Below are 15,738 nucleotides of genomic sequence, written 5' to 3'. Positions count from 1 at the left end.
TGTGAGAATGTGTGGAGAGAGCAGACAACAAAAAATCAATTGTCTTAAACACACACTCCCCCCCGCCTCCTTCTACAACGCTTCCAGGCGAAGCAAACACATGACATGTGTCAAAAACAGAAAGAAAACGAAGTCGAAAGAGCGGGATGTACGGAATAAAATATACAAAAAGTGTCATAAGGATGGGAGAGCACTGCACGTCGACTCCTAACTCTTCAGACTCGGGGCGGGCGTGCTGCTGACAAATAAAACTGTCAGTTTTAATAACAAAACAACAAGAACTAGGGGGAAACCATAGATAGAGAGTGCACTCCACTTGGCTGCACTTCATAGCGAGACAGACATAGGCACAGGCCCAGGCCCAGTCAGAACCGAACAGAACCATCACAAAACTCAAGTCGCGGCGACCCCCGACCCGGCCGTCTGACAGATTACAGCTGCGATAAAGATTTCCATACTCCATAAAGTATTTTCTATACCTATTCCAATGCTCATCATCCCGCAAGTTCAGTTTCGGTTTTAATTGGAAATTATTATTCAAATACCAAAGCCAACCAAGGCTGATAAAAGTTTTCCCATTTAAGTCCGTTTCTCCGTTTGTGTGTTTCTGTTTTTCAAACAGCTCATAAATATATCAAAGTTTTGTATTCATTTTCATACATCATTTGAAGACTCAAAAATATTTGTGTGAGAGAGGGTTGAATTGAACGAGGGGAGCAGAAGGTGAAGAGCTTGCTCTTCTGATAATCTCCGTCAATTATGTTTGAAAGAAAATTTATGTTCATCTCAGGAAATGTTTATGCGCTTGACTGACGTAAAAACAAATTATAAAACTAACAAAAGAATTTAAAAATCTTTAGACATATAAAATATATATAAAGTATTCCGATTTGAAGGAGGGATACAAGGAGAGTTCCTGGCATTGCTATGGTTTAATACTGATCGTTAAGAATTAAGAATGACCTTTGTTGTGATCACAGGAACTCTCTTCTGAGAGCTATCCCTCTCACATCTAGGATATACTTTAGCTTTAAAGCTTAAATGTAATTTCTAACTTTGAGTTTACCTGAAAACTTTAATCACAATTTTTTGCTCTCTTTGTCTTTCAGGTAAGTCGCTGCAGAACTTTTGCGCCCCCACACCCACCGGAATAAGGTAAACAAGGAAAACACTCAACTTCTTTGTGCTCCGTGCCCTGTACCTTGTGCCCTGTGCCCGACTGTGTTGTCGCTGACGCTGGCGTGAAAAAATCCATTAGAAGTGGAACTATGTCAATCGATGCCGGAGAGAATACAGAGAGCATTGAGTGAAGAAAGCCTCGGGCAAAACATAAACTGTAAAAGCGTAGACCGGGTACAGTGGAGGCTCTGATAACAAACAGACAAAGGTGATGGAAGCTGAATGATGTGAAGGAAAATGTTTCATTTAAGGATGCATTTTGGTGTGTGTAGAATAATTAATACATATTGATAGGTAATCAGATTGATATGATGAATCTAAAGCCCAAATAAATATCCGCATTGTAGAGCATTCACTGTACCATTGCATATGCTAACTACAGACAATATGTATGTTGAGGCGGCATGTGGTAGCCATGAATTATTTACATACCGAGCCACCCAAATGCATTTCTAATGTTGCCACAGTAGAACAGAAAGTGCAAATGAGATTTTGCCTTCGGTCAGAATTTGTGTGTGGCCATCGGACATTGGTCAGCGGACAAGCAGCAAACAGTCGGACATCTCATCGGACATTGGCCGGACAAAGCCCCCCGCCCCCCAGTCAATGCAAAAGTCAAGCCCTGTCTCAGCCCTATTGATTTGTTCTGAAGATTGCTTTTACTTTTGTTCCGATTTGGGCCTCGTCTCTGGTTCGGTTCTATATTTGGTGCAAGTTGGGGCTTAAGTGGCTCGCTCGGTGGGTCACTTCTTCTCTGCTATGCTCTGAGGAAACTGTGGCAGCTCGGAATGAAATTAATTTCAATTGAACTTAATTGACAACCCGTCTAAGCCCTCTGTTTGAGGGTTGACCCATTAAAAATTGAAGTCTCTCTTCAGATCAGATCTAGGAACAAATTTATAATTTATTTATGAAAATGTTTTTGGGTATTTTCTTTGAACTAAATGGAATCTTACTGTGCAGCTAAGTACGGCAAATGTAGGAGATTTAAGTGTTTGCTATAACTCAGTTTAATCTTTAAGGTATCATAGAATATTAAAATAAACACCTGGTCTACCCAAGGAACGTTTCAGGCGGTGTCCAAATTGCCTTTTGCCTGTCTAAGCATACCATTTTTCCCTGTACTGCCTATCAGAGTATTATTTAAACCGGATCATTTGCTGGCCACTGGCCCAAGCTCTCCACAGATTACACATCATTACACGATGGCATCGATAGCTGAGCGCCGCTCTGAGCCATGGGATCCTGCATCAGGTTTATTTACATTAAAACATCATCAACATGTTTATATCAACATCAAACTCATTTTACGCATCACCAAACTTTGCGTAATCCTTTGATCCTATGAGGCGCAAGGCCCCTAAAAAAAAAAAGGGTCGCAAAATAAAATCAAAACCGAACCAATCCAGAGCTAAAGCCAAAAGCTCATAAGGAGACATGGACGTTGAGCAGTTGGGGAAGGGTTGGGGGAGTGGCAGAAAAAGGGTCTCATATGGCCCGACAGCCTCTTCCTTGTTGTTGTCACAAATCCGAAATAAATCAGTTAACTTCCTCAGTCGAGTGCTTGTTAATTTGAAATTTATACGAAAAACAATTTAAGCATTTCAACCAAAAATGTTATACCCCGAAATCGGAGATGAGCCTTTGCTCTTTTCTGCTCTCAACCACCCCCTATCTCTCCCGGTGTGAAAGGTTGCGATAGGTCTGTTCCCTTTCGAAATTGAACTGCGCTCTGGTTGGGGCCGGTGCCACTTGAGAGTTCGGCTTAAATTGGGGACGGGACCGTGCTGAAAAACAGATGACATTTCGGGTGATTGAGGGAGCAGTTGTCTAAGTGGCCTATGTTGTATTCAAACCAGGCTGTTTTGATTTTAGACTCGTTTCACAGGCTTTACTTTTGCAAAAAATTTAAATTAATGTGTCAAACATGTTTCATAATTGAAAGAAAATATTGTTTGGACGATCGATCGATGATTACACCACAATATATATTTTTGTATATTTTTATGTGGCTTTTTCCTTGGTCCCTTGGTTCTTAGAAGCTACTTAGTGTTTGGTTTAATTTATAACGAATATACTGGTTGATGGGACTCCTTCACGGGATTCACAAGTCCTGCGTGGGAGAATAGAAATATAAGTTTAAAGTTTTTTAATTTTAATAATGATTATTCAAACCTTTTGATGGCTTCAAATATAAGCAAATATTATTTGAACATCCATCGATAATAATATCATAGTATCTATGTATTGCAGTTATTATATAAGTGGATTTGTTTTTGTTTCCTTGAGTCTTGGAAGCAGTCGTCGTTGAAGGTACTAAGAGTTTGTTTTGATGTCGATCGACTTTCTAATCTGGAATATAGGTGGGAGTAACCCTTCGGCTTCTGCGTGAGAGAATGAGTATAGTTTTGGATGGAAGTTGATGGATAATAATCAATAAATTATTACAATTTGTTCATGGTTCTGGCAAATCATTGCTCAGATTGGTGAATGAATTGATAATAGGGGCTGAGATTGGGCCATCGCTGACCTCCAGCTTTGTGTCCAGCTAATTGGCTGCCACCCGCTTGACATTTCTTCTGCGCTCTTGCATTGCATTTGTCCTCCTTCTTATTCTCATTTGTATTATCGTTGTAGCGCTGGAGTTTATATTTCATGTAGGCATGATAGAGCACGATCGAAAGCCACAACGAAATGAAACACGAAATGCAAAAAATTACAAGGAAATTTAGTAGCGACATTTCGAACACGATATTTTTATATTTATCGGTCAAGCTGATGTACGGACCCCTTTCCACAATGCTCCACAATAACTGAACAGCTTCCATGAGGCACAGCTTCGGTCTCCTCACAATTGCTTCGATTGACGTGAGTTCTTTTTGTTTTGTTGACAGTTCTTGACGGATCTCGCATGGCCTTCGCTTCTGCCATATTTCGACCGATAAGCTTTGTAGAATTTAGCGATATCTATCGGTGCTGTAGTATAATTATCATCTCCTATCAGGCCTGACTAATCAAATTTTTATTTAAATTTAAATTGAAATATAAGTAATCTAAATATGTTTTGTACGCTATCGATTAAAGCGAATAACTTGAATATATTTCCAGTGACTATCAGAAGTATCTGTATATGTACCATCATATGTATGTGTTTTTTTTAGAGTAACTTTCAAAACGATTACCGGCAAAACTTTTCCCCATTTCAGTCCCACGTGTCCCCGAACCGAACTTAATTCTCTGTAAAATGTCAAACTTTTCTGCAAGCATTTATCTGCCAGCATGGAAACCAAAAGTGCAAAATCGTTCTGGGAAATTTGTATTTTCGCAACTTTTGGCCTGAAGCCGACCTCAAAAATGCTTCAGCCTCACGTCTCTCTAATGAACCGACCCCAAACCTCTTTTCAAACCTCTTGCTGGAAATATTTATCTATGGTGCGAGGATAGCCAGACACACAGCCCCCACTCGTACTCGTATGAATGACTTGACATTCTGGGGAAGTTTTGAGGCACCTGAAACTGACTTGAGCCACACAGCCACTGACTGCCGAGCAAACTTGACAGTTTCAATTAGCTCAGCTGTCTCGCTTGCTCTCCCCGCTCTAACCATCTGTCTCTCTCACTCTGCAACGTTTTTGCGGGATTCCGCAGTCTCATTACGAAATATTTAATCATATCTTGGGAGCAGGGAGAGAGAGAGAGAGAGAGAGAGAATGCTCCGGCCACAGCTCTGAACAATGCAAACAGTGACAAAACCACAGCCACCAGATGTCATCCAGGAGATGCACAGATACAAACACGCGCTGTATAGCTACAGATACTAATGCAGAGATAGATACATGCATACATGCATACATGCATACATAGATACAAATGCAATGTCCTCGACTAAAATGGTTCGAGTGTATTTACCAGTTGGCAATAATATCAAATTGCACTTTTCTCTGGTCCTCCACAGCAGAGTGGATCAGTGCAGAGAAGAGCAGAGAAGAGCAGGGGAGATACACAAATATCTGGCAAATACCGACAAATGTGCAAACAGAACAACCACTCCACTCCCTCCACCCTACCCCACCCCCCCGATGACAAACATTATTCAAGTCGTAGTCGCAGCCGGCGACTGTGGCACGAGCCACAGACCAAGGGTTAAGTTTGGCACGGCTCAGCGTTTTTCCTCGCCCAGAGTTGACAAAGTTTGTGCCGTGTTATTTGATATGCTACGCGGTTATTCGATAATAACAGCTGTCTGATAGCGAGGGGAACGCAGAGCAGACGCGACGAAGAGGTGCCTGAGTGGCTGTCCCATAATATCAATCGTCTGCCTCCGAGCCGAGCCGAGTCGTCGTCGTCGTCCTCCCTTCACTGCTGATGAGGCATTCAATTGTTTGCCAACTGATATTGAACGAGAATTCCTGATAGGGTATGGATAGATAGGGAAACTAAGTAATTCAACTGAGCAAAGAAAGAATCTCTAATAGAAACAGAGAAATCGTAGAAACTCCTAGACTTTCCACTTCCCATTTAATTCCAATCGCTTAATCCCAATGAACCAAAAGTCCTCAACTAAGAAAGCGAACTTTGCCCTGACATTTAAACTGACACGAGGAGAGTTTATTAAGCGCAGAACTGTCCTCGACTGGAGTCCTTTTCACCGGACTCCCTCCTCCCTCCGATTGCCCCCCAGAAATAATGCAGAGAAAATTGATGCGTGACCGCAGCACGTAACTCCAACTGGCAGGGGCTATAAATTCTCTGTCTCTCGCAAAGTGTTTTAAAAAAATGTTTATAATTTTTGATGCCCCACTGGCGAGGGTCGAACTTCGGATACAAAAGCATCCGAGACTCTGTGTGTGTGTGTGTGTGTGTGGGGCCACGTCTGCACCTTTGAGCCTGAAAAGTCTCGGCACGCGTCCCCTCATGAAGTCGGTTCCCCGTCCTCCCCCATCCACTCATATCTCGCTTTGTGTGTGTGTGCGAGAAGTGAATGAGGAAGGTTCAATATCCCAGAGGCATCGTCTCAATGACAGCTACAACTGAGACTTGGCTCGTGCTCCGTGGCTGCTCCGTCTACTCCTTTTCTCATTTCGAACTTCCCTCCCTCGGCCCTTTCCTATTAGCAGTTGCTTAGACGTGCGTAGTTTTCCATATGACTGCTCTGGGAGTTCAGATGTGTGTGTCTGTCTGTGTGTGAGGAGGAGGGGAAGCCCTAATACATCTCCTTATGTGTGCATAGCCACGAGTATTGGGTACGAGTATTCCCCCCGTCCAGCCTTTTTGGTAATGCGCTTATTATGATGATGCCACATAAAATAACAATTTAGTCGAGCATTACGAATTTCGGTGCCCTGGCATGTGTCGGGGGATAAAGTCAGCTGTTGGTATCCTGCTCCATCCTGCACTGCACTTGCCCGAGAACCTGTCCAGTAGCTAGCTGTTTGCCTCATTAATGCCTTAAATGAATTAATCAGCACGAGTCCTCCGGCTGCCATGTGTTCTCTCTGGCTGCCTAGATGCCTGCTGTGCGGGCACACAGACCCACAGACAGACAGACAGACAGACACAGACAGACAGACAGACAGATTATTGATATTCGATTGCCCTTCTACCTGTGCTTCCTCCAGGTGTCTGCGCCCTGGTCTAAAGCAAACAAACAGCTGCCCAGGAAAATGCTTTTGGATTGTCGTTCGGCCAACCTTCTGGCTCTGGATTGAGCAATTATGTTCGTACATATCTCATGGATTTGAGTGGCTATATTTGCGTTCTCACAGGCATTTTTTTGGCTAACTATTGGGAGCGTACTCCAAAAGGGAAAAGGGCATAGGTTGGCTTTTAAAATCAACTATAAATAAGGAAACTCTTTAAACAGTTTCCGATTCTTAAAGCATCTTCCAGCAGTTTCTTGAAAAGGTTCCTCAGACATATAGAAACTCTTCTTTTGTTCTATTATTTATTCTATTATTTTTCCCAGCTGGATTCAATGCACCCTGAACCTTCCAGAAGATGTTCATTATATTTGGGACTGCAATATATACTTATAATCTTGTCATGCTTAGCATCCCAGTTTAATCCATAGACATCTTTGGACTCTATCAACCTCTCGTAGCCAAACCCTTTGATGGTCCCAAAAACTATTTGAGTCACAAAGTCTGCTGTGCCACTAGAAGTCTGACTTGACCTTTTCATAACATTATTTGCTCTTAATTTCCACACACACACACAGACATATTTCCCAACAAATAAACGCTCCCTCACCCCCTCACCGTCCTGGTCATTCCATTCCCATCTGCCAATGCGGCACAATTCGAGGAGAACAAAAGAGGAATAGAAATCGAACATAAAACATCTGTTCCGTGCGCATTAAAGGCTCAGGCCGGACAGGGCGACAGGGCGACAGGGCGACAGGGAGTGATGTGAGCAGAGGGGTCAAGCGGCTGCCGAGGTCAAGGGTCATGAGTCAGGAGAGAGTCAGACCAGGGAGGGAGGTTTTTGTGTCCATAACCGAAACATATTTGAACTTCAGCTAAACAGAGCAAACACGTGACTCCGATGAAGATGACACAAGGCAGTCCGGGAGGAAGGCCGCGGGCCAGAGGACTGGTCGGCCGATGGGTTCTTACCCACATCCTCCGGATGGACCAGAGGTCGCCCCTTAATTGCCGACCTTCCACCCAGATTTGTGGGCCTTATTCGGCATTCGCTGCTGTATTTCAATTATAAATTCCGCACGGTCAATACGCTTTAATTGCACTTTTTATTTGGCTTAGCCCTGCACCCCTGCTACCCCTGTCCGACCCAGCGAGTGTGCTGCCAGGCCAAGCGTCAAATACATTAGCGTGGGGACCTTGTTAGCCCACACAGGGGCCAGAAACAGACACGCACACTCACGCAAACTCATTTAGGGCCCAAAATGGGAATACCCCAAAGACCGTTTCAGCCCGTAGGATGTCAACTGAGGTGGTGGTGCTGAGTGGGCGGTGCACGTGGGCCAGTGGGCCTCACGAACTCTGTCCATCAACTGTGTTTGGGTATACGCTGCCCTAAAAGGTTATTTCCAATTGAAACAGAACTTTGTCGCAGCCCCATCCGCTGAGGGTAATATTAATCATCTATTCCAATAGGTTTCAATGATATTTTAATAAGTTTTGGTCTGCATATTAAATGATACATTATAGATGGTCCCGTGTAGAGTACTTGCTGCTTCGTTCTCGTAAACACTGCCTTACCAGTCAGCTTCCTGTTGTTTCTATTTACAGCTATTAGGCAGCAGCCCCGCTTTCGAAATAAAGTTGGCAGCCCTACTCCTGCTCCCACTCCTGCTCCCACTCCTGCTCCCACTCCTGCTTCTGTCTTTCTGTCTGTTTGTCTTCTGTCAATTCCCAATTCCCGTGCCTGTTCCCATTCCCATTAAATCGAAAAACGATTACAAACTATAATGCAATGTTTGTGTTGTGTTGTGTCCTGCACCCCCTTATTTCTCCCACCCACTATTGCATTTTATTCCCTTATATTTCCACCCCGTGTCTGCCTGCGGCCACAGTTTGAATTTAGCGTAAATGTCAATTCTATTTCAGTTCCCAATCCATTCTATTTCATTCTATTCTATTCGATTCCGCTTCCATTCCGCTTCCCTCCAACATGTTTTGGGTCTGTTTTGTGGTCATTTCATTGTTTCATTTTCACACGCAACAATAATTCCAATCTAGTGCCCCAAACCCACCAATCATCCACCCACATTCTATTCATTCCCTCCATTCTGTGTCCATTCTCCATCCATTCCCCGGGGGGGGTTGTCCATATTGGGCCATTAAATTGCATCACATTTTATGTGCAATTTTCGATTTTTATTTGCTTTTGATTGTGATTTGTTCCACATGTTCTTGCTCGTGTTTCTCCTGGTTGTTTCTTGTGCTTGTTAATTGAAATGTTCATCGAGCTGGCTTCGTTTGATTCGGTCATGTAACTCCCCGATGAATGCCAGGCCAAGCCCCAAAGCCAATTAATAATAAATTATGAAATTCCATGGAAACAAAAGCTAGAACTAAATGCCTTAGGAATGCAAGATACCTCGACTTTTGTGGGTATATAAAACAAAAATGATATGCCTTAGAGACTGCCCTAATACGGCTCTCCCTGACTATAGGGAATCCCAAATATTAAAGCATATTTCCTGATTCCTGATTAGATTTGATTCTGAGAATTCAAGCCACAGCTGAATGGAATAACTCTAATCGACGTAAGGTCATCAAACTAATTTAGAAAGAAATTTCTCAACTAAAGAGAAACGCTCCTACGCTGCTCCCCCTTGCTGCTGTCCCATCTGCTGGGTCTCCTTTCTGTTCACTTCTCTGTGCAAGTTAATTTCCAAAAGATTGAATGTTGAACTTCTTTATTGGAGAATAAAAATCGGACTGAATTTATAAACTTAAGATATCCCTAAACTAGCTGTGCGCTTTCGGCAGCGACGCTGGCGTAGCTCGTGGCGACGTCGGCGTAGGCGGATACTTTTCTGCTGACGGCGACAATTGCAGTTTCAGCATTTTGGATTTGTTTATAGCTGGTGGCGACGTCGGCGTAAACGGATACTTTTCCGTTGGCGGCGACAATTGTTAATTAAGCATTTTGGGATTTTATTTATGTTCCCGGAATCTTGGGTCGGCGCAACTGTTTGGTCACAAAGTTGCGGAATTGTTTCCGCCACTGAACTCTTGTTCATGTGGCGAACAATGTTGTTGTTAACTCCTCCTCCTTAGAATTCAACTTGTCCTCAAGTTGGTACTAGAAATATGGAATGTTGTTGAATTCTAGTTGAATTGGTTTAATGTTGTTCAACTTTATGTTATTGTTTGGGATTTGTAGAGTTTCCTGGATGATTATGTTATCTTTAGGTTTCATAACACATCTTGTGATGAAGATTGAAGTAATTATTGTACCAAGTAGGCAGAATATGGCGATACTATTATTCGTTGAATGGGTCTTTATAAGGTTTAAATGTTTTGTATTTTTTACATTTAGTGCTTGGAGGGATTCTAATGAAAGTATTTGTAACCTTTCCATTTCCGTCGGGGTCATCTGGATAAGTGGGACTCCGGGTTTAAGTATTGTCTTCTCTTTGTTATTAAATTCTTTTTTATCTATTATAATTGAATCATTCCAAAAATGTAGTAGGTAAGTTCCTCTAAGTTGGTGTGTTTTGTTGCCTTGTCGTATACTGCCGTTAAAGTTGTTTAGTAGTAGGAGGCTGTTGTCTATTTCTTCGATTGTCTGGATGTGGTCTGCGTTGGTAAAGCCGCACAGCGATTCTTTTCCCCTAACTAACTTAGCAATACAATTTGTGTGTTGAAGGTTTACAGTTTTTTTCTTATAGCATATTTTAAATTCTTTAGTTGTTTTACAATTATTGGGTATCTTTAATATATCGTTATCAGATAAAAATATTTCGTTTGCTTCAATATTAACTATCAGATTATTTTTTATTACTGGCTTTATTATTAAATTTTCGAAATTTGTTGAATCTAATTCTGGTATTTTTACAATGTAAATAATAGTAGTTTTATTATGCAACACAGAGATATCGGTGAGTTCTAACATTTCTTCAACTGTTAAAGATGACATATTATTTTTTTGGAAAATGTTATGAACTTCTTGTAGTTCGTTTTCATTTAAGAGAAGTGAGTTTATAACATTGAGTCTAGCCCATTGGATTGCGTACTTGACATTAATTATTTCCTCTTTTAGTAGTCGAACTTGGTTTTGAAGGCTAATAGCTATTTCGTTACTGAATCCATTGTCATCCCTGATAGAATTTTTTAACATATTGGATACAAAAGTGAGATTATTGATCCTATCTTGTAACTGACTGTTAATTATAACTTGGTCATTGTTATTTGTAATTAAATTGTTTAGGTTATTATGGATTAACATCAGATCGTCGTGATCTGGACTTCCTGCAACATATTTCCATGCTGAGCCTATCCAGTTTATTGATCTTGTTTTCCTGTCTTTAAAATATAGTGTACTTAATGCTGATAAGGCTTGAACCATCTCATGAGTTAATGTATGATAAAGATAGCTTTTTTTTAAGTCTGTCATAGTATGATCTCGAATAGTTAAAAGCTCGGTTTCTATCTGCTTGAGGTCGATTATATGAATTAGTTTTATAGAGGAAGTTTGCAATCTTCCAATCCCTTTATGAATTGAAATAGTGTGGGCCTTTGTGTAGTTTGATATCTCCATATGCGGCATTGCCGTAGGCAAGAAAAAGAGCAAGAGTAGAATCCTGAAATGGGAATTTCGGGAGAATTAAACAGTGATTGGTTAGGGGTATGGGCCGATTCGTCACAATCGGATACATACCCATGATCGGACGACTTCAATTAGTTAGTGAAACATTTATTACATTCTCTTAATTTTGTTCGGACAAAAGGACATAATATCTAGTTATTATTCATCTTTTTTTTTTTTTTTTTTTTTTTTTTTTTTATTTTATTTTTTTTTTTTCAATCATTCTTTATGTTGCTTTTGTGCACAACTCTTCCTGCTTCTGTAAGAATGGTTGTGTTTCTATTTTCTTTTACTGTTTCCTTTTTGTATCTAGGGGTGAGTTTGGATCCCAGTCTGGTATTAAGTTTAATAAATATTGTCTGCCCTGGAGTGTAGGTTTTGATTTCTTTGCGGTGTTTGTTATGATTTTCTATGTCGGTAAGTTGTTTCTGCTTTAATTTCTCTATATTGGTTTGTCTACTTTTGTCATACTGTTCAGGGTTGGTTGTTATATTTCTACCAAAAAATATTTCAAGGGGTCGTTTTTTTGTAACTGAATGTATTGTATAATTGTATTCGTAAACGGCTCTGTCTAAAAGTTCGTCAAATGTTCTGTGTATCTGTTTTGTTTTTAAACATCTCATTATTTCTGCAAGCGTGGAATGAAATCGTTCGACTTGTCCATTTACTGTACTCTTATAAGGTGGGGTTTTAAAAATTTGAATGCCTAGTTCGTCTTTCATCATGAACGTGATGGATGCTGAGTTAAGGGACTTCTCGTTGTCTATTACTACACATTTCGGAATACCATAGTAGAATAGGATGTCGTGTAATGGTTTTTTAACATCTTCTAGGGACTTTGATTTAATTATTCTTGCTTGTGCTAGTTTTGAAAATTTATCTATTGCTGTGAGGACAAGTTTTTTTTCTGTTGAAAATATATCTATATGGATCGTGTGTCCTGGGAATTCAGGAATTGGTGTTTTTGTTATTTCTGGATTTGTGGGATGCCTATCGTATTTGCCTTCTTTGCATACCAGACATTGTTTTACTAATGTTTCTATTTTATTCTTCATTTTGGGGAAGTAATATTTTTCTGATATTTGCAACTTATTTTCTTGGGCATTTCTATGAGCTCTATTGTGTGCTTGTAGAATTATCTCCTCCTGTTGTGATTCTACTGTTACATCCTGTACTTTTGATTGAGTAAATCTAACCTTGAAAGATCTAAAATGGTCCGGGTATAGTCTTTGAATTTGTCCCATAATGTCTTCTGTCGTTTGTATTCCGTTTATTACAGAGGGGTTCAAATATTTTGTTAATATTTTCATAAGATCTTCGTCTGAGAATGTTGGCTGAGAAATGGTATGTCTATGGAATGTAGGGAATGGAATAGTGAATTTGTAGTCAGGTGGCTGTTCCTTAAGGATAAAAATCTGATTTTTAAATGCGTTAATTGGTACTTTCATGCTATAAATAAGATTGTGCGAAGAACTTTGGGCACTGTGTTGAGTTCCTGTTATTGCATTAACTTCATTCTGCTTAGGTAATCTGGAAAGTGCGTCAGCAACTACATTTTCTTTTCCTGGTTTGTAAAGTAGTTCCTTGTTATATTCATCTAGATACGATTTCCATCGCCTTATTGCTATTCCACCCTTCCAATTACAATCGTGTGTAAGGGGTTCATGATCTGTGTAGATCTTTACCTTAGAGCCACCATAAAGGTAACCTCTAAAAGATTTTACGGCCCAGCATATGGCTAACATTTCCTTTTTTGCAGTTTCATAGCTTTCTTCAGTTTTTGAGAGTGTTCTGGATATAAATGATATCGGTCTATCGGCTTGTGAAAGTACTGCTCCTATTGCGTAGTCTGAAGCATCTGTAGTTAATGTAAATTCTTTAGTGAAATCGGGATATTGTAATATTACTTCATCAGAAATTAGAGCATTTTTAAGTTGCTCAAAGGCTTTCCTAGCTTCCTCATTTAACTGTATTACCTTCCTGGATGAAGCTGCTTTTGATATTCGTCCGTCTTCGCCTCTAAGTAATGATGTAAGTGGTTTGGCTATTGATGCGTATCCCATTATGAATCTTCTATAATATCCTGACAGTCCGAGAAATGATCTGAGTTCTTTGAGTGTTTTTGGGAGAGGGTAGTTGGTTATTGCTTCTATTTTTGCTGGATTTGTTTCAATTCCTTTGTCTGATATTACGAAACCTAAAAACTCGACTTTTGTTTTGAAAAACTCGCATTTGTCTAGCTGACATTTTATGTTTGCTGCGTTTAGTGTATTGAAGATTATGTCGAGATTCGTACAATGTGTTTCCTCGTCTTTGCTAAAGACAATAATATCATCTATATAGATATAACAAATTTTCCCTATGTGATCTCTCAGAATATCATCAAGGGCGCGTTGAAATATAGAGGGGGCATTTTTTAATCCAAAGGGGAGTCTTGTGAATTCGTATTTACCATGGTTCACGGAAAACGCTGTTTTTTCTATGTCTTTATCTTTCAAGAGGATCTGATGAAACCCACTTTTAAGATCTAGTACGGAGAATAATTTGTTGTTACCTAATTGTGCAAGTACTCCGTTGATGTCTGGTATAGGGTACCTATCTGCTATTGTGACACTATTTAGTTTTCTGTAATCAATGACCATTCTGTATTTTTTTATATTTGACGCATCTAATTTTTTTGGGACAATCCACACTGGTGAATTGTATGGTGATCTAGAGGGTCGTATAATATTGTTTTCTAAAAGGTCTTTAACTTGTTTATTAACCTCATCTTTTAAAGCCATGGGATATTGATAGAACTTAGAATAAACTGGTGTATCTGTATTTGTGCGTATTTCTGCTCTTACATTAGTGGTGTAGGTAAGTTTGTCATTAGCTTCTGCAAAGAGTTTAGGATATTTCTTTAAGAGTTGACTTAACACGAGTTTCTGGTGATGAGTCAGGTGATCTGCTCTAGGGATGATTAAGTTTACTGATTCAAATTTCTTTTGTTTGATAGGGATAATTGTTCCATTCCTTAAGATCATTTTTCCTTTTCCAACGTCGATGGTGGCACCAAGTTCTTTTAGGCTATCGTTTCCTAATATTGCATCGAACGTTTTGAGAGTCGGTAATAGGAAGAATTTAACTATTGCTCCTGGATCATTAAAGAGATTAGCCATTTTGTGATGGGTTATTGCTATATTGCCTCCTATAGAGACAGCATGAAATTTGTTTTTATTGGGTATTGGATTTGGAACAAACTTGGGTTGAATATAGTTTCTGTTAGAGCCGGTGTCAATTAATATACTGAGTGTTTTCTCCGCTCCTCACCTTGCATTCGAAATAGGGTAGTGAGGAGTCTGCTATTCTAAAAAATTAAGCTGAGTGTATTCGTTGTATTGTGATTCTTGTTCACCTGCGGAAATTTGGTCAACATATTCGGCGAGTGTGTCGTCGTAGTTGTTCTGTTCTTCTTGTTCGTTTATGATTTGTTCATATTCATTCATTGTTGGCATTTGTTCTCCTATGTCTGCAGTTTGTTGTTCGGTCTCCGTTTGGATATTGAAATTTCTTTGTCGCTTATTAACGTCTGCAATTGGCATTGGTGGTCTTTTCCCTGATTCGAATTGTGGTCTATTCATGTAATTAACCTGTCTGGTCTGAATGCTCTTGTCGATGTCCATTGGTTCAGGTTTTGGTTGTGGTTTGTTTGCAAACGGACGAGGTGGCTGGTATTGTGGGTTATAATTTTGTCCAAATTGGTTGGTAGGATTAGTAAAGATTGGTCTCTGTTGCAACTGTCCAAAATTAGCAAATCTAGGAATCATAGATGGGATTTGTTGTTGGATATTTCTTGGTGGATATAGTGGTTTATTTTGGAAAACTAGATTACTAGGATGAGTTTGTCGAGGTATTGATGTCAGTTTCTGAGGTAAATTTCTGAAAACGTTTTGCTGTCCAGTCGCGTGATTAGAACGGAATGCTTGATTCTCTAACTTTAAACATAAATGTAAAGCAGAGGGTAAGTCAGTTGGTTCCTTCATGCCAAGAAGACGTGATAGATCACCACGCAGTCCTCGAATAAAGGTGTCCAGAGCTTTATCTCTGTACATCTTGGTCATGAGTGTTTCTGCTTCATGACATAGTTTCATGCAATTTATCTTATTGAGAATCAAAGATAGGTGTCTATAAACTGTTTGATGGAATTCTTCCACTGTCTGATTAGGGGTTTGGGTTATTGTGGTCATTTGATATTCTAATGTGCTAATGTCACGTTTGTCCGCGTAATGTAATGTGAGG

General features: G+C 40.0%; 1 protein-coding gene and 1 long non-coding RNA gene across 5 annotated transcripts in view; one reads left to right on the top strand and one right to left on the bottom strand.

Moving 5' to 3' along the window:
• Positions 1-15,738, top strand: part of LOC111077886 — a 123,685-nt gene that overhangs the window by 42,540 nt on the left and 65,407 nt on the right. The window lies entirely within an intron of this gene.
• LOC111077881 lies at positions 3,050-4,091 on the bottom strand. 2 transcript variants are annotated; one of them, XR_002608206.2, is made up of 4 exons: positions 3,968-4,091; positions 3,628-3,818; positions 3,355-3,563; positions 3,050-3,292 (listed from the first exon to the last, which is right to left on the bottom strand). It is a non-coding gene; the product is annotated as an uncharacterized LOC111077881 (long non-coding RNA). The 2 variants fall into 2 exon arrangements; XR_002608205.2 differs by having other exon boundaries at positions 3,628-4,089.

This window comes from Drosophila obscura, unplaced genomic scaffold (assembly GCF_018151105.1).
Source record: "Drosophila obscura isolate BZ-5 IFL unplaced genomic scaffold, ASM1815110v1 contig_14, whole genome shotgun sequence".
Taxonomy (NCBI): Eukaryota; Metazoa; Arthropoda; class Insecta; order Diptera; family Drosophilidae; genus Drosophila; species Drosophila obscura.
The sequence above is the reverse complement of the archived record's forward strand: the minus strand, read 5'-3'. Positions and strand labels throughout refer to the sequence as shown.